Source organism: Silurus meridionalis, chromosome 1 (genome assembly GCF_014805685.1).
Source record: "Silurus meridionalis isolate SWU-2019-XX chromosome 1, ASM1480568v1, whole genome shotgun sequence".
Taxonomy (NCBI): Eukaryota; Metazoa; Chordata; class Actinopteri; order Siluriformes; family Siluridae; genus Silurus; species Silurus meridionalis.
Window position 1 is genome coordinate 23895961 of NC_060884.1, and position 19000 is coordinate 23914960.

General features: G+C 37.4%; 1 protein-coding gene across 5 annotated transcripts in view; it reads left to right on the plus strand.

The window, feature by feature from the left end:
- The window catches only part of LOC124382710 (LIM domain containing preferred translocation partner in lipoma), a 199930-nt gene that overhangs the window by 23968 nt on the left and 156962 nt on the right, over nucleotides 1–19000 (plus strand). For 3 of the 5 annotated variants that reach the window (XM_046844903.1, XM_046844912.1, XM_046844920.1), the window contains one exon: nucleotides 16076–16125. The exons of the other annotated variants lie outside the window; for them this stretch is intronic. The gene's annotated coding sequence lies outside the window, so the exon portion shown is untranslated. The remainder of the gene's footprint in view (nucleotides 1–16075; nucleotides 16126–19000) is intronic. 5 annotated transcript variants of the gene reach the window in all.

Below are 19000 nucleotides of genomic sequence, written 5' to 3' on the forward strand. Positions count from 1 at the left end.
TACCAAGTATCTGTATATGTTGTAGTTTCTATCCAATAAGGTTTTAGCCGTCGTATTACGTGTTGCTGGGGTCAAAGGCATTCACTGTAGGGCCAGCGGAGTCAGCACCTGCAAGCGCTTTTATCATAAGCTCTATTTGCTGTTGATTTAACCAATCAGACTGTTTCTTGCTTACTTCAAGGCCTAACGATATGTTACATGTAAGAAATGTTGCTTTGTTTAACCTTCAGCACTTACAATTTTATTCATTTAAAGAGACATAAATTAAATGAATGATTGAAATGATGCAGATCAAAACTTCATGAATTTTTACACGTGCGGTATAAAAGGATTAAGGTACATTTATCCAGGTTGGTCTGAAAAGTGCCTTTCTATTTTAAAACACCAGCAACAGCAAAACAATTCACCAGCATTGTGGATGTAGTCTTAATCCTCTTATACCACAGCAGTATGATAACACTGTTATTTATTAAATAATGACATATAAGACCTTTTGGTCCATTTATAGTTCTGTTTAATGTTGCAAAACACTTCGCTAGAACAGCTACAGACAAAATAACGATTCTCCCCAACCTTGTTTTCTTCTAAAGCAGAGAACAGCAAAATGCTGAAGAATTTCCAGTGTTAGAAAACATCAATATACATTCCACAGACAGCTTCACCAAACCAACAAGTACACGTTTTTTTTGTCTGTTTTGGTTTTTAAATCTGATTATCTATGTGCTAAAAACTGTTAGAACGATGCTTATTCAAGTAATTCAATTAACAACTTCGGGCCAATTAGAATCAAGAATTTCAGAATGCTGTGGTATGTGAGGAAAGACCTTCCCTATAATAATAAAAACTCTGGTGAAGCTAATATCTAGCATCCAAACAGTGTCTGCTTAAAAGCTGTGTGAAATTTGTGACTCCTAATGCAGCCCACAGTGTACTTGATTAAGGTTATATCTTTGTGATCTGTCAGATTATCACATGTTGGCCTGTTTATAGCGACTGAAAAAAGAGCATGGTTCTTAAGATCTTTTTCGTCTTATCTGTAAAATTGTACATTTCATGCTTGCTATGGCCTTCAGCCTATTCCCATGATCTAAAAAAAATGTAGCTGTGTGGTTCTTTTTGTTCCAAGGGACAGAGGTCATAATTTTGGTCTTAGTTTATGGTCCTACTGGGATAATATATGTCCTGTTAAAAAAATGCCCTAAATGCTAAAATATGTAGACATTTATTACTCTGCTTGTGATGTTTTGACTCTTTGGTACTTAGCATTAGTCAAGATTTTTGGTGAAAAATATTGTTTTGCTAAGCTCGTATCAATAAAATGCCTCACGAGAGATGTTTGTCCTAGTGTTTCATCAAAACAGTCAGGAGAATCATTAAACACCCTCATCGACTTTGAGTTTAAGCGTTTAAGCAGTGTTCCTATTCTTAACTGTTGTTATTTCAATAATAATATAATATAAGATATATACCTTTATTTGTCCCACAGTGGGGAAATTTCTGTTACAGTGTGCAAAAAAAAAAATTAAATTTATACATAGAGCACTTTGTATAAAAAGTCATTATACACACACAAGTAATTAAAAACATTATATAGAAGGTGAAATTAAAAGTACAATAGTACATAGTATTGTAGTGTAAGGAAACCAACAAGCCCACAAACAATGATGCATATACACTCATCGGACACTTTATCAGGAGTTTTTTCCTAATCCTAGCCCATGTTTAATGTAACCTCAGATTCATTTTCTTGACTAGCAAGAACTGAATTTGATGTGGTTTTCTGCTATTGTGGCCTATGTTGTACTTTCTGCTCACCATATTTGTAGTGAATAGTTCAGTTACTTTTTTTTCTACCTATGAGTCTGAACATCACCTCTCCTATCAACAAGATGCTTCTACTTGCATATATGTAGCTTTTTGAATGTTGTTTATCCACCAATGTGTGTAAATTCTATAGACTGTTATATATGATAATCTCCAGAGGTTTTTCTACTTTGCAGGGCACATGTGTTCCTATTAAAGTGGCCGTTGATTGTTTATAAAATAAATAAATAAAATAAAGCTTACAAAATTACAGAAACAAAAGGCTTCAAAAGCCAAAAACACTTGTTAAAAAGTTACCTAACTTGGTACAGTTTAGATGCATAGTAAATGAAGGTGTTTTCACTTTGTTGGTATTTTACAGATCTCCAGCATAGCTTTGGTCGCATGTTGAGGGAGAGAGAATTAAATTTATGGCAATTGGTAGACCTCCTTATCCAGAGAATCTTACACCTATGTTTTATTATACAACTGAGCAGGTTAGGGTTGAGGGCCTTGCTTGAGAGCCCTGCTCAAGAGCCACACAGTGGTACTTTGGTGGTGTTGGGATTTTAACTCCTTTCGATCCAAAGTTCAATGTCTTAATCAGTGATCTACCAATTCCCTGTGTAATATGTTTAGTAAGTAGCACAAATACTCAGCTATTTAGAGCTTTCAAAGCCAGGTTTTTACAACTGATAGCATATATTTTAGGAGAAAACTGACACATATAATGCAGCAATGCTCACTGATCATCTCCAAACGTGTCTGAAGCAGGTTTACAGCATAGAGGAGCAGAGAAGCATGAATGTAAGTATACCAGCATACAATGTGTTTACAGCAGTTTAAGGAATTGTAACAGAAACTTTATTTGTCTTTACTTTCTGTCTGAATTCGTCAGTGTGAATGGACAGGGGTATTAGCCTGATGAAGTACTTGGCTTAAGAGGCTTGAGAAATCCTTTAAAATGACAAACTGTCCAAAACAACAAAAAGTTTTTGGAGAAAACTGTTTGTGTTAATTCATACAACAGTTCTGAATTTGAGAAATAGCTTTATTTGTTTAATTATTTATATATTTTTATCAAGTAAAAGCAAGGTTCAAATGAGCAGCTTAGCTAGTGTATAGATTTACGTGGAGAACTGTGTCTGAAATCAGAAAGGCATTAGACTGGCTTTAGATACAGTTCTTGTGTGTATGTATGTTAGCATGAGCACTCGTTTTATTTTTTTTTTTTTTTTTTTTTTTTTTTGGATTCGTTTGTTTCTCTCCTGCACTGTTCATCCTTGACTCTGATAACATGCTTGTGGCTCACATGGCCTTTAGTGATGATCTGTGATTGAGCTCCTGGTGATCCTGTAGTGCGATTACCTACTGACCCAAATCAGCCAATTGGCAGGAGATTGGTGTTTCCTCTGAGCGCTGCCAGCTCTCGTGCTCACCGCCTGCCCTCCTGTTGTTACTCTGTCTGTCTTTCTGCCATGTGGATGAAATAATCTCAAACCTGAGAGTTTCAATGATTTTCTAAATGTTTCAGATTTTTCCTTTATCACAACAGACATATATTATAGCAAATTAGTGACCATTTTACTTTTTAATCAGTTTAAATCAAACAGACAAAAAACATTCCAGACACTTAAAATAAATATATATATATTTTTTATTTATCTATTTATCTTCATTAACTGCTTAATCCTGGTCAGGGTTGAGGTGGATCTGAGCTGAAACCTGAAAGACTGGAATGCTTTCTTTTGCTTGTCGGAAGGTTTCTTATTCTGCAGTGGTGCCGAGGTGCACGGCAGACTTCTACCATGGATTTGTTTAGGTAGCTTCATGTAATTGCATTTTATCCTTTGTCATTGGATTAAATGCTATTATAATGTGTTTAAATGCTTTTTGCCTTTGAGCTGTGAATCACACAGTTTGTCCAGAGTGTGAACTTTTTTTTTTTTTTTTTTTTTTTTTACAAAACGGCTTCTTTTTTTTTTTTAATCGTTAATAAACCATTGACATGATCATGAACCTTTGCTAGAATTTTCATGGCGCCAACTTAATTGTAAGCTGCTTTGTCAATTTAAAGGGAATGAAGATAGTAGTTCGGCAAGCAAACAAGTGGCCAAAGATAACACTAAGCATGTTGCTACCACCAGCATGCTTCACCTGTGTGAATGGTGTTGTCGGAATGTTGAGCAGTGTTGGGTTTTTGCCAAACATAACTTTTTGTGCCAAGAACAAAATGTTTACCTTAGGTCTCATCAAGGCAGAGCACTTATCCTTCCATTATTTGCTGAATCTAATGGTTTTTTTTATTTTTGTTTTTTATATCGATCGCTAGTTCTTTCTGAGGTATCCTTCGCCTCTTGGTTGCTCCTTTGACTAATGTTCTTTATACCAGGTTACTGGCTTTTCCTTTCTCTGTCTTGTCTATGTAACGGTCATACCGCATTTTTAATATTTAGTGTGTTAGTCTTGCATTTAATGCTTAAACCCAGGTTAAGACCTTTCAAAGCTTACAATGTATGTGTTGATAGATTCCTGTTAAGGACTTTTTAAGTAGTTCTCTAGCAACCACTTGATATGTTCTCTAGCAACCTCTGCGGCCTTCCAGGAACAGGTGTGTTTATAATTAGATCTGGTCACGTGACTTGTAACTGGTTGCACCAGAACTAATTTACTGTTTTCATAGCACTAGGGTTGAATATTTATGTAATTGCTATCTTTTTGATAATCATCACCACCACCACCACCCTAGTTAAGTCTCAGCTTAAATTTTAGTTTGTAACTCTGATATAAATAGAAAAAACTGTGGTGTGTATGAATACTTATGCCCATCACTATAAATCAGTGCAACATGCAATAAAGAGTCCTGACCCATATTAATTTTCAATCATCTTGTTTTCTTTCTTGTTGTAGCTAAAATTTGTCAAATACACACACCATGTAAAAACCTAGTAAAAATATTCTGTCTGGATTTCTTCCAATGGGGGTTTCCATGTTTTCAAATCTACCAGATACATTTTTTTTTTTAAACATATTTGTTTAAAGTAATAGCAACTGCAATATGCAAGCTTTATAACAGGTGCACATCACTGATCCGGTGAAGAGATAAAAGCCAGCGTGTGCAAGCTTTGTCATTCATTTGAGGCGTTGAGTAAAGGGAAAAACTTGGACCAAGGCCAGTGTCTTGCCACATGAGGCTACAAATGACTAATGCGAGAAAGCCTGTAATGTACTGAATGGAATGAAGCAGTGAAATATTGAAAGTGGCTCTTTCCAGTCTTTAAGAGATCAAAGAGCAGAAAATGAGCTCGGTAAAAGAAAACACCCTCGAGGGGGAAACACTCGCTGGTCTTAGTTTAAAATCAATATTTTATATATTTCTCTGTAATATATATACAGTGGTGGATAAAGAACACTATTTGTGTACTTGAGTAAACGTGTAAATCGTCTGCTTAAATATGCCTCCAGTAAAAGTAAAATCACTCCGTTCTACATTAATAAAAGTACAAAGGTTCATACTTTCAAATATGCAATATATTTAAGTATTAAATGTAAAATGACTGATTAATGACAATGAGAAATATATTTTAATGAGATCAATGAGAGTTGCATTTCATTGCTGTGTACCTGTATTGTGTTATTCAATAACGATGTGTCTGTCTGTCTGTCTGTCTGTCCATTTTAATAATTTAAGACATCTAGTATTTATTCTTGAATTCACATTCTTGAATTCACAATGTACACTTTTGTGTTTTCTAGTGTCACAGACAAACCATGAGAGGACCTTAAAATACAAGTGATGTAGCAAAGTGGTGAGGAGCAGCATATTGTTTCTGAACTGTATGTAGTAAAAAGTAGGGTATTACACGTGTAGCAAAGTAACCCAGGCCTCTACCGACCCGGTATGGAATTCAGGTTTGTGATCCGCATATTGATTTGGCACATGTTTTACGCCGGATGCCCTTCCAAAGCAACACTCCCTATTTATCTGGGCTCGGGACCGGCACTAAAGAGTGCACTGGCTTGTGCAGCCCTAATGAATGAGTTACATGTAGCAAACTAAACGTTTCCCAAAACCATAATTAGCTAATAAAGGACAGATACTTGACAAGTGTTAAAAAAAAAAAAGGACTAATAAGAATTAAGTAAAAGTAAAAAAACACATAACGGTTCACCACTAAATCTCTATCTTCATTCAGCTTGTTTTGTGCACACTGTCATGGTGGAACAGGTTTGGATCTGCTAGTTTAGGAGAAGGGAAAATTTAAATGCAAAGACATTTATACAAATGTGTGTCTCTGACTTTGTGGTATCAGCCTGGTAATGAACCACATATGGCAGGAAAAGTCAGGTGTTCCAATGTTTATGTCCATAAATGAATAAACAATTTTTCACAAACACACTCCAGAATCTAGTGAAACATCTTCCCAGAAGTTGGGAAGTTATTATAACAGCAAATGGGACTAAAATGGAATGTGATTTTTAGAAAGCACATATAAATCTTAGTCCGGTGTCCACAAACTTCCACTGTCATAGTGTATTAGCTTTTTCTAATCTTGTTTATCTTATTATTAATGACAGCTGTGTAAATGCTTCCATGGTAGTGACATCATGACTGTCTTTCGAACTGCCTCGTGTCCAAATTTAGAGACCATTTATTTTTTGTATTTTTCAAAGAATCCTGTCAAGCCAGAGGAAGCCAATTGGGATTATTCCAAATCCAAAAAGCTGAGCTGTGAAAGCCAGTATGAAAGAGTGGATAAATGAGATCGGAAATTGCACTGGCTCTGGTTGTGTTCCCCACCGGACCTTACCAGACATCAGACTTTTGTTCTTCTATCTGCTTCATTAAACTGCAAGTTGCCTATTACATATGACTTCCTATCAGTTTTGGATAAATGGTACTCACTGCTCAAGTAACAGTTTGGAAAGCGTGAGGAGTGGTACGCTGAGGTGTTGAGTACCTGTGGAGTAAAAAGTACTTACAGCCGCTCCCTGCTTTACGGACATTCACTTTACAAACTTTCACAGACATGAACAAATCTGTCCTCAAATTTTAATTTGTTCAGAGTTGAAAAATTCAAAACTGAGGAGAGCCGCCGCAAGCTAGTCGTCCACTGTAACGAGTCTACATGATTCGCACTGGACTAGGGCGAGTAAAGTTTTTTTTTAATTTAATTGTAATTACTGAATACAAAATATTGTATACAGTATTTCGATTTTTTTGTATATTTTATTGATTATTGGATTGAATTTATAGCTGTTACATTATTAGGAGATTAGGAACAAATTCATGGTACGAATGGTCGTTCAGAACGTAACTTGTCCGTAAGTTGGAGAGCGTCTGTATATCGAATCATAAATGTAGTTTAATAGAGAGTAAATGTTAATATCTTTTATACTCAGTAAAACAAGAAAGTAGCCAAAAATTACTTACGTACAGTAATGAAGTATATTTAATCAAATACTAATTTCATGCATTATTCATACAGTTTAGCAAATTACTGAACTTAGCTTTAAACTTGCGGTTTCTTCTCGGCTCACCTCTGTTGTCTTTCCTCTCGTCTGTTTCTTTATTTCTAAATTAAACTTGGAACAGGACAAAATATATTGATTGTAGGCAAAACATGCGTAGAGTAGTACATGGGATAAATACACTGTGCAGTTCCACTTGTATGAACATATGATTACTCATGTTGCACATGATGTCAGAGGAGTTACACGAGCAGCTGTTTTATTATTCTTACTATTTAGATCATTGTAACCAAACCTGCTGTGAGTGTGTGTGCGTATCCGCTGTTTACTGGCATTGACTACAGGACTGTCTTTATGATGGACAGGATTTAAAGGATCTGGGTGTAGTGCTGAAGTGGACAATTTCATTGACAGCAGACAGATTTAAACCAGGTGGAGTATCATGACATTTCTTAACTTCCGCGCCAACTTTTACTTATTGAGTCTCCATTAATTTCTTAGACTCCAGTATATGGATCAGCTTGCTGCTCAGTGTATGCATGCTACACAAATGCTGCATATGCTCTACCCCATCACATAAGTTCTAAAAGAGCATCTTCTACTTATACTTTAGCTGGTATATAGCTTTGTCATGATCTAAGGAAGTGTTTGATAGCTATTGTTAACTATGTTTGTCTGCTCTAATTGGGACAGGAGTCGGGTTTATGCTCTTTGGAATGCTAATATTAGCCTCTTTGTATTTAGCTGTTAGAGTTGATGGTCTGAAGTCTGATGCTCGCTAGCTGATTCCTCACATGAGACGCACAAAAACACACCAATTGAACTAAGTAAAGTAGTAGTTAAGGTAAAGAGGGAAGTGGTAGGTCAGTGCATTTCTGATTTAAAGGTCATGAGTTCAAATCCCACCACTACCAAGTTGCCACAAGTGAGGTCTTTTAACACTTAACTGCTTGGTTGCATACATGAAAAATTGTCTTCCACCAAAATGCTGTAAGTGCAAACTAGGTAAGAAATTTCACTGCTCATTTGGATATTTTATTATTCTGACACTACAGCAGAAAAGCCTGGGTAGTTATCATTGTTTTAACAAGATATAAACCAAATTCCAGGATCTAAAGGCAATCAGTTTGCTACAACTTCGGTGAACATTTTATAAAATAAATTTCAAATGACCTAACTAACCCTGTGACTGGGTTATATAAATTATTTAATTATTGGCATCTCAGTGGTCTGAGAACATGACCCTAGAGGTTAGAAGCCTAGCACAGAATTATTACTCCATCTTGGACTGATATTTGCTCCAATTGGACCATCTTGCTGTTTGGCTAAGTGGAAGCAGTATGGATAAATTAATCTGATTGTTTTATTTATTTATTTATTGAGATTTTGGACTGATACGAAGTGTGTGTCATCTCACTGTGGTAGGGAGGGAAGGGGGGAAGAGAGAGAGAGAGAGAGAGAGAGAGAGAGAGAGAGAGAGAGAGAGAGAGAGAGATCAGCCCCTGGCACTTGAAGTGATTTAGCTTGTGATGTGTCTCTGTCGAGCCATTAAACTGAGTTGTAATGCTATCCAGCACAGATAAAGTGTGTGCCGCAGGAGCTCGTCGTAGTTTGATCTTTCTTTTTTTTTTGAGGAGCTTTTGTGTGTAAACACATTGCCCACAGGCACGAAGCCCAGCCGATGATTTTGCGATTGAACACTGAGCCAACGTTTATTCTACAGCGTTTGTCCCACGTAGGATTTAGTGGATCTTTTAACATCTTTCTCTTTATTATATTCAGCCAGTAAATAGTTTTGTTTTTGTATTTATAACATCACACGTACACTTCGGTGTAAAATACAATTTAATGTGACCAGCTCAGTTATCAAGTTATTAAAATGTTTATTTGAAATATCAGGCCTTGATTATGCACTGTCCTCTTCGGATTAGTTTTATTTTGGGACAGTAAATCTTATTTGTGTCAGGCAATGCAAAAGGGGATGACTCTCTTCCATTAAACAGACTCAAGGGGGAGCGATAAACTGGAAAAGGTCACTTAGGAGTTCTATACTGTCTGTTCCCTCTACCATATTAGTAGCATAGGGAGCATGGCGGTGTTAATGGGCGGCTGAACGGGATGGGCACTAAACAGGCAGAAGACTAGCGGTCGGATATGAGAGTTATGAGATTGCACCGCTTTTGTATCACCGTGTAAAAAGGCTGCATGCGATTTCAAATCCTATTTACTCGAGGGCTGTCCTTCATGTTGATGGCTGTGGCTGATAGTCCATTCGGCGGAGTTTTATTTTGTAGGTTGATTTGTGGCAACTCAGAACTTCCCGCAAGGACCACTGATGTTGATGTGATAAATGTGCCACATGCACCAGTTTCTCATTCAGATCAATGGAGGAGGCAGCAGAAGCTTGAGCTACTCACTCAGACAGGCAGGATGCAATTACCTGCCAATACACACACACACACACACACACACACACAGACAGACATTGTGATGTGCCGTAAACATGTTGTATAGAACGAACAAGTCCCCAGCCATGCATCTGGAAATCTCCCATGGGACTGTAACTGGATTCCTTTGACAGGATGTAAATTAGCACTGCTGTTCATGGCACACATTTTGTTTTAAAATCCAGACACAAATATTCCAAAGTTAACATTGCCCTACTTTATCTGTTTTGAAACCAGCATTTCGAGGACCCGATTTACTAAAAGTTTGCATGTGTAAAAACACCCACAGTACAAGTACAAGATGATTTTACATTTCATTGCTGGTGAAAATGCAAATGATATTTGATTTCACATGCATTTCAATTTACTGAGCTTGAAAGTCACATAGGGCACTGGGTCTATGGGCACTAGGTGTTAATAATGAGCAAGGCTGTCAAAATGTATAAGTTATAAGTTGGCCTTTTATGTCCTGGTTAAGGTATTAATTTCCTGGTTAAGGTATTTATTTTCTGGTTAGGGTATTTATTTCCTGGTTAAGGTATTTATTTCTATAAATCCAGTATTTCTGTTTGTCTGTCTACACACATACAGTTAAATTGTATTTCTATAATCACAATTTCTATAATCAAACATGGAATTTTTTTAAAATTGAGGTCATGTACAGTGTGAGAAGAAATCAGTAAGATTTTTAAAATGATGACTGTTTTTAAATTAGATATATTTGCTGCAAGGAGTAAAACCTCCAATATCTACAGCATTTAAACAGATCATATTGAGTTTATGAACAGCAAACCCACTCATGTCGGCACTGTTTTTTTTTCTCGTTTCATGTAAAATTCTGTGCAGTTTTTATTTTCTAGCATCTCTTTGTCTTTAATCAGCCTCATACATGACTTTCTGTTTTAGTTCCATGAGGCTCTTTTGAGATCTTGCCACAATGATTGAAAACAATTAATATACACTCAAATCTCATTTACACTTTTTTTTGCCTCTGTTATGACCTCATTCACGCAATTATTCTTTGTAAATCACTTGCAACATGCCCACTTACTAAATTTATCTGATTGCTCATCCAGATTACAGCTTGCTCTTTGGGATCTGGGCAAATCCGGGTTTGAAAGGGATAACAAAAAGTATTCTGACTGACATAAAGGCCAAAGCTTAGCAAAGTCCCCGAGGACCTCCTGCCTCTAATGGCCGTCTAACCCTTTATCAGAACGCATTAGTGGTGGTGTTTAACCCTCATTGCGTTTATTTTCTCCTCTTGCAGCCAAGAGAGTCACTCCCATTTATATCCTGTAAAAGGTGCAAGGTAAAAGGCGAAGGTGATTTCACTGGATGTCAGCAGGGCTACCTTTTCAGCCGAGTGTGTTTATACCACAGGTGTTCTCTTTACCATGAATTGGAGCGAAGCTAAAATGTGTGTGTATGATTGGGTGAAGGGGAAAAGGTATGGTTAAAGAAATATAAAAAAATAAAAAAACACAACAAATTGAGTAAAAGATTTACACTGAAAGCTTGAAAAAACATTTGTCAAGCTAGTTGCAAGTTTGTGAATTGCAGCTTACATGATTGAAAAAGTTGTGTGTTACAAAATATACCATTGAAAAGGCTTTGAATATTGTCTAGTGGTTAGAGCATGACTGGTTCAAGATATGAGCAGTTTTCCTTGTGTGTCTACAAGTTAGATCATTCTTAGAGCACTTGGCATGTTTTATCAGGAATAAGTCAGTAACCAGCAGTATTGCTCCAATAATTAACCTTATTATTATTACTATTATTATTTTTAATCACCAGTGTCCTGCTCTTTTAGCTATTGTGATCCTCAGCTAGACCTGCTCTACGTTTCTATTCAGCATATTAACTTATTAACTAATTGTATCACAAACTTTTTGCACTTGTAATGTTTCCCCATTCAGTTATTCTGGGCTTAATTTAATATGTCTCCATATTTAAGAAATAATTTATTATTATTATTATTATTTTTATATGCTAGCTTTCTACTTGCTAAAACTGAGTAGTTCATTGTAGCTAATTCATATCATCTCTCAATTCAATGCACAGTCCTTATTAATTTATGCAGACATCTTGTAACAACTAACTCACCCTGGATGGGACAGCAGTCCATCACCATACTGACACATAATATTCAATCCAACTCCTAACTTGTTTTTGAGAGGTTGAAGGAGCCTAGGGTCCCGGAGGAAATCCCATACTGAACATCCAAAATCTTCCTGGAACTCGAACTCTGGGTCGAACTGTGGACCATGGAGCAGAGGAAGCAGAGAATAGCTGTCAAACTGCTTTTTTTGTGCTTTCTAGCATTTAAGTTTGTTAAAATAAGTGACATATGGGCAAGGCCACTATTCTCTTAGTGCGAAGGTCACTTAGCCTGTGTGCGTTACAGAGCGATGTACATCACCTTGGATCAAGAAAGCAAAAGAAATTATTTTTTTTTTCCCAGCAATGAGTTTTTCCCATATGTAAAAGAAGCAGTACTTTTCAGTAGCTAAATTGCATTCCTTTGACAGATTAGCCTCTTTAGAAATGTGTTAATGACCTAATGTACTTGAATTGCCTTATTGTTTAAATATGATTTGAGATCCCCTTTCTCCCTCTGCAAATGACTTAGATAATGTGAGAATTTGTCTCCCCGCCTTTGTCTATGCACTTGAAGAAAAGGTTTAACCTCAATTATCTTAATGGAATTGGAATTGAAATCAAATTGCTGTCATTTGTGCTTAAAATAGTATAGTAAAAGAGTAAAAAGCTTGAAATTTTTGGAGGACAAAACTGCTAGTGAACAGGAGAATCCTTTGTGATGAGTGCAGAATTCTAGCTATAAATGTTTTTTTTTTTTTTGTTTTTTTTTTTAAATATTCAAGTGGCTGGCAGAAGGTTATTATAATGATAATAATTAATATAATGATTAGATGAGGGAAGCTTGTCAAGCGGAAGTGAGTGCAGTGAATTTTGTCTTTGGCTGTGGATTTCGACAACTGGCTGCTAGCCATGAAGAATTTATTGGAGTTTATTGGAGTCGCCTTAATTTATTAGGTGAGTCATTCCACCGGTCTGGAAACTTGGCCTCGGTTCTGGGTGAGATCCGCTGAGGCTGTGTTTTCTTCACCACAGATGCATTTTTTTTAATTAGGCAGCTATAAAAATCAGTTTTAGAGGAACTGGTCGCATGAATTTGGATTCTTTTGTCTTGGAATGAAATTTTTGATCAGACCATAGGATTATTTAGTATTTTCTTTCTAGGTAAAGTGTACAAGGGTAGAGATCTATATTTCATACAGTATGTAAGCCTTTTAAGAGATGAGAAAAGTAGACAGGAGTACAAGGAGATGCAGCAGCAGGTGAAAAGGGATGTGGCAAAAGCCAAGGAAAAGGCATATGAGGAGCTGGATAAGAAGTTGGACACTAAGGAAGGAGAAAAGGATTTATACCGATTGGTCAGGCAGAGGGACCAAGCTGGGAAGCATGGAAATGGAAATGTGTTGAATAGTGAGGAGAGTGTCTTGAGAAGATGGAGGGAGTATTTTGAGCAGCTGATTACCGGGAAAATAAGAGAGAGTGAAGGTTGGATGGTGTGGAGATGGTGAAGCAGGAAGTGGATAACATTAGTAAGGAGGAAGTGAGAGCAGCGATTAAGAGGATAAAGAGTGGAAAGTCAGTTGGACCAGATGACATACCAGTAGAAGCGTGGAGATGTTTAGGAGAGATGGCAGTGGAGTTTTTAACAAGATTGTTTAACAAGATTCTGGAAAGTGCCTGAGGAATGGAGGAGGAGTGTGCTGGTACCGATCTTTAAAAATAAGAAAGATGTGCAGACCTGCAGTAACAACAAGGGAATGAAGTAATCAGTCACACCGTTAAGTTATGAGAAAGAGTAGTGGAAGCCAGGCTGAGAGAAGAGGTGGATTTAGATAAAGCGTACAACAGGATGCCAAAAGAGAGGAGTTGTGGTATTGTATGAGGAAGTCAAGTGTATCAGAGAAGTATGTAAGGGTGGTGTAGGACATGTATGAGTACAGTGTGCCAGCAGTAAAGTGTGCAGTAGGAACGACAGACTGGTTTAAGGTGCAGGTTGGACTGCATCAAGGATCTGCCCTGAGCCCTTTCCTGTTTGCAGTGGTTGACAGACGAGGTCAGACAGGAGTCTTCATGGACTATGATGTTTGCTGATGATATTGTGATTTGTGGTGAGAGTAGGGAGCAGGTGGAGAAGAGCCTGGAGAGGTGGAGGTACGCACTGGAGAGAATCGGAATGAAAGTCAGTAGCAGTAAGACGTGTGTGAATGAGAGGGAGGGCAGTGGACTGGTGCGGTTTCAGGGAGAAAAGGTGGTGAAGGTGGAGGAGTTTAGGTACCTGGGGTCAACAGTGCACAGTAAAAGAGAGTGTGTTAAAGAAGTGAGAAAAATATCGCAGGCAGGGTGGAGTGGCAGGAGTGATAGAAGGGTATCTGCAAGAATGAAAGGACTGTAGTGAGACCTGCTTTGTTGTATGGTTTAGAGACAGTGGCATTGAGTAAAAGACAGGAGGTGGAGCTGGAGGTTGCAGAGCTGAAGATGCTGAGATGGGAGTGACGAGGATGGACAGTATTAGAAACATGTTTATTAGAAGGACAGCACATGTAGATCGTTTTGGAGACAAGGTGAGAGAGGCCCGTTTGAGATGGTTTGGACATGTGCAGAGGAGAGACATGGGGTATAGCAACAGAAGAATGCTGAGGATGGAGCCACCAAAAAGGAGAAAAAGAGAAAGGCCAAGGAGGGGGTTTATGGATGTGGTGAAGGAAGACATGCAGGTAGTTTTTTTGAAAGAGGCATATGTAGAGGACAGGGGGGTATGGAGATATCGGGTATCAACAGGCAGCAATGATATGCGTGTTGTCATGTTACTCTATTCTTGTCCTTTTTAATTAAACCCGAGCCACACATTATATAAACAATGGCATTTTTTTTATAATGAAACATATTAGATTAACATATCATATGACATACTGTCATGTGTGGGTAAATATTCACATAACAAAAATAGATATTTCTGATTATTATTATTCATAAATACATTTATGTAGAGCTATAATGATATAGCTGTATGTGAATCTTACTCATTAACTGGATAGGATGTCTTTGGATGCGATAGCATAAAGATTCCACACAAAGCGAGTTTCATGAAGATATGGGTTACATGGATTGGAGTGAAAGATGTTTAGTGGCTTGCTATAGACCTCTGACCTGAACCCTATTGAACACCTTTGGGATAAATTGGAACACTGACTGCACCCCTGTGTGTGTGTAGATGTTAATACATTTCTTTACCGCCATTAAATAAAAAAATTGAAAATGGCCAGAAAGTTTTCTTAATAGTTACTGTGGTTAAATTTAGTGAGGATAAGTTCTTGGGACAATATTTTTTTTCCTGCCTACATATTCTGTGTACCTTGTTCAGTTATCAGTTCCATCCTTGCTCTTAATTTCTTATTCAAATCAGAAATGTGTGAATCTGTAAGATTTGTAAAACCATTGTAACTATACAATATCAGAGTGATTCACGACACTCTTACATTTCTCGGTTTGCAGACGATGTGAACGTAACTTTCAATGTTTGGATATCTGGTTGAGCACAAAGAGATTTCTGTATTCTCATCATCCTTGATCAGAGTTTTACAAAGAAAGCTTGTGCAGACATTGCAGATAGAAAAGTAAAGTAAAAAAATAAAACTGGAGTGACTGAAGGAGGGAGGGCACAGAAGCGATAACAGTCAAATGAAACGGTGTGATCGCGTGTAGCAGCGCCGCTCCCACTCCTTTTTTCCCCCGTTGGTCTCTTGATAACGTGGGAAACCTGACAGTGTCGATTTATCCGAGAACAAAGGAGTCGCTCTGTGAGCTGGGAACGCGTGTGTGGGCCCGTAGAGAGCAAACACCACACACTCCGTCCCACTATTACCTGAGCATCCAAACAGGATACACACTTCTCTAGAAATAGACCAGATGAACAGCTCCCTTACCGTGGTGTGTGTGAGTGTGTGTGTGTTTGTGTGCGTGTGCATGCTCGCTGGTGTTTTTTTATTTATTTATTTTTTCTCCCCCTCTTGTTATTGCTGTCATTATTAGTTTTATTTTTAGAGTTTTTATATCCCACAATCCTCTACTGGGGTTTGAGCAGGAGAAAGGACTGGTGAAGTTCGACAAAAAAGACTCTTCTTGTGTGCATTAGTAAAGAATATAAAATGACAAATGCTGAACTTATTTGTGGAGTTTGCCATGGATTTATTGTCTTTTTGTTAACCTGCACACTATAATGTATCTCTCTATCTTCTCTTTCTTTTTCTCTCTAGTTAGTTGCTGGTGACTCATCGCTGTCCATCAAAGAAACAAAAAAAGTCTTGTAAGTCTCACCCGTATTTCTCTCCATTGACCTCATTTTTTCCTTCTCTATTCTTCATCTTACTTCTCTGTCTGTTCTTTTCTTCTCTTTTTTCACCTCTTAATCCTCATTTCCTGTCATCTCGTCACTCCTTTGTCCTCCTCTTCGTTTATACTCCTATATAATCCCTCTTTACCATATACCCTCGTCTCTTTCTCGTTTTCCTCAAATCTCTCATCTTTCCCTAATGAGTTTTCCATTTTTTCCTCCTCCTATTCATCTGATGATTGAGTTTTGTCTTCAGCCGAGGGGTTTTTACTGTTGCTTTCTGTGGTTCACTCACAACTACATTAAGCGAACTCCTCATTTCTAGAGCGAGATAGGACGAAAATGACAAAGACAGGAAAAAAGAGGGAGACATGCAGATGATGATACTGAGTATCAGAGAGACCAACAGGCTTTCCTTTTCCTCTGTACTTTCATTCTGTGTGTTACTTTGTGTGACAGGGTTGCTTAAACTTGTCATATAGAGCAGGGTTGGGACGAAATATTGATTGCCTGATAAGGAAATAATGAAATAAATATACTACTGCTCTTTTTTTTTTCTTTTTTTTTTTTAGCTGCACAACATAAGTGAGTCATTTAATACGCTTGCTGGCGGCTGGATGCTCGAACCTAGTACAGCAAATGACAAATTCAACACGTTCTTTTCTTGGCAAACATCAACCAGTGTGCCTTAAATCACCGTACTAGTTTTTTCTGGTCTTGGCAGATCAATATTGGAACAGAACGAGCCTAATTCACGTAAAGAGATCAGCATCTGCCTTTTGCTTATTTCTTACTTACAGATATGCTCGTTATACCAAGAGTCCCAGATTTTATTCTCATCATATCCTCTGTACTAGTTCAGATTGTAGCCCAGATGCAGACGGCTTGTCACATTTCATTTAGACACCCATACCATATGTTACCTTGATCTTTCCTGACTATGAAGAAAATAAAAACAACGCCTTATGTCATTTTACAGCTTTTTGCTCTGACGTATGGCCCTTTCCCTCAGCATTAACAAGGCAGATCTGTTTGGATAATATTAGAAGCGAAAAAAGCCTTTACAAGCAAACTTAATTGAGAAGTAGACAACCTTTCCCCTGACCCAGCAACACACACAGACACACTTGGGAAAATGTGTAAAATGCATATTTTACTAAACATTTTTTTTTTCTTTTTTTTTTTTGCTGTATGAGGAACTCCTGTGTTCTTATACAGTACACTTATTTGTTTTTAGTTGCCTACTCACCAGCACCATGACTGTTATATGTAATGAATGTGGTAAGCTGTGTGTATGAGTATGTTTGGTGCAGGAATGTTACATGTGCTTGCTAATAGGTTAAAGTGTACTTGCAAATTATGTTATTTTTTAATTGTTAAATAATAAAAGAAAATAGTAATAAAATTACTTGAAAATCATATTCCACATTTAATCCCCAGTTGCGTTTATAATAACCTCCACTCTTCTGGGAAGATGTTTCACTAGATGTTGGAGTGTGCTTGTGGAATTTGTACTCATTTAGACACAGGGACATTAGTAAAGTCACTAAAGTCAGAGTGAGAAAGCCTGGGGTGTAGTCAGCGTTTCAATTCATCCATCTTCACGGAGCTCACTTTGTGCACAGACATTGTCATGCCGGAACAGTTTTGGGTCTCCTAGTTCAAGTAAAAAGAAAATTCAATGTTACCACATCTAAAGATGCCCTATATACAATTGTGTGAATCCAACTTTGTGGTAACAATTTGGAGAAGAACCACATATGGCTAGAAAATTGCCCAATACATTTTTATATATAGTATATCATACATAGTATGAAATAACACAGTTGATGTTTGTTTTTTTTATTTGGCTGATGCAGAGTGTAACTGAACCTGAAGGTTACGAGTTTATTAGTGTGTGGTGATGCGGGGATTGAATGAACACCACTATATGATTGCACTAAATCAGTGTCATTTAGCCGAGCATTTTGAGTTGGCTTAGTCGAGAAAGGTCAGAAGGTCATATGTTCAAATCTTAGCTCTGCCAAGTGGGTCTTTGAGAACGGACTTTAACCTTCAGCTCAGTCATAACCTCATTATTATTTTTTCTGTGTGAGATATTACAGTATTTTAAGCCCAGGTTGCTAGTAAATGACTAAAATCAATAGTATTTTTTAAAATATATGTATTTATTTATCTATTTACTCACTTGCTCGTTTATATAGTTTTACATATAGAGCCTCATAATAAGGGTTTACACAAGAGTGTGTCAATAAGTCAAGTCAAGTTTATTTGTATAGCGCTTTTCACAACAGACATTGTCTCAAAGCAGCTTTACAGAAATCAACAGTTAAGGTGAATGGTGTGTATTTATCCCTGATGAGCAGCCATGGCGACTGTGGCAAGGAAAAACTCCCTTAGATGTTATAAGGAAGAAACCTTGAGAGGAACCAGACTCAAAAGGGGAACCCATCCTCATTTGGGTGACATCAAGAGTTTGATCATAAATCTTTCAACAATACAGAACACTGGAGAGTGAGAACTAACATGAGCACTGGAGTATAAGATTATAAGTAAATGTCCTTTCTACAGTCTTTGGTATAAAAGTAGAAGCTACTGAGCATTTGTGATCATCACAGATCCAGCTCCAGGAGGTCCAATGTCACTCCACACATGCAGTGGGATCCAATTGGCACTGGTACATCTCTAGATGGTTCAGGATGTTTGCGAGTTTGGCATCTACTTCTTTAAAGTCCATAATCTTCATGAGGTGGGAATACTAATTGTCAAATGTTTAAGAAATTGACTAATTGTCAAATGTTGGTGGTTACAGGCTGCATTTGTTTTAAATGACACACAGGAAAACATG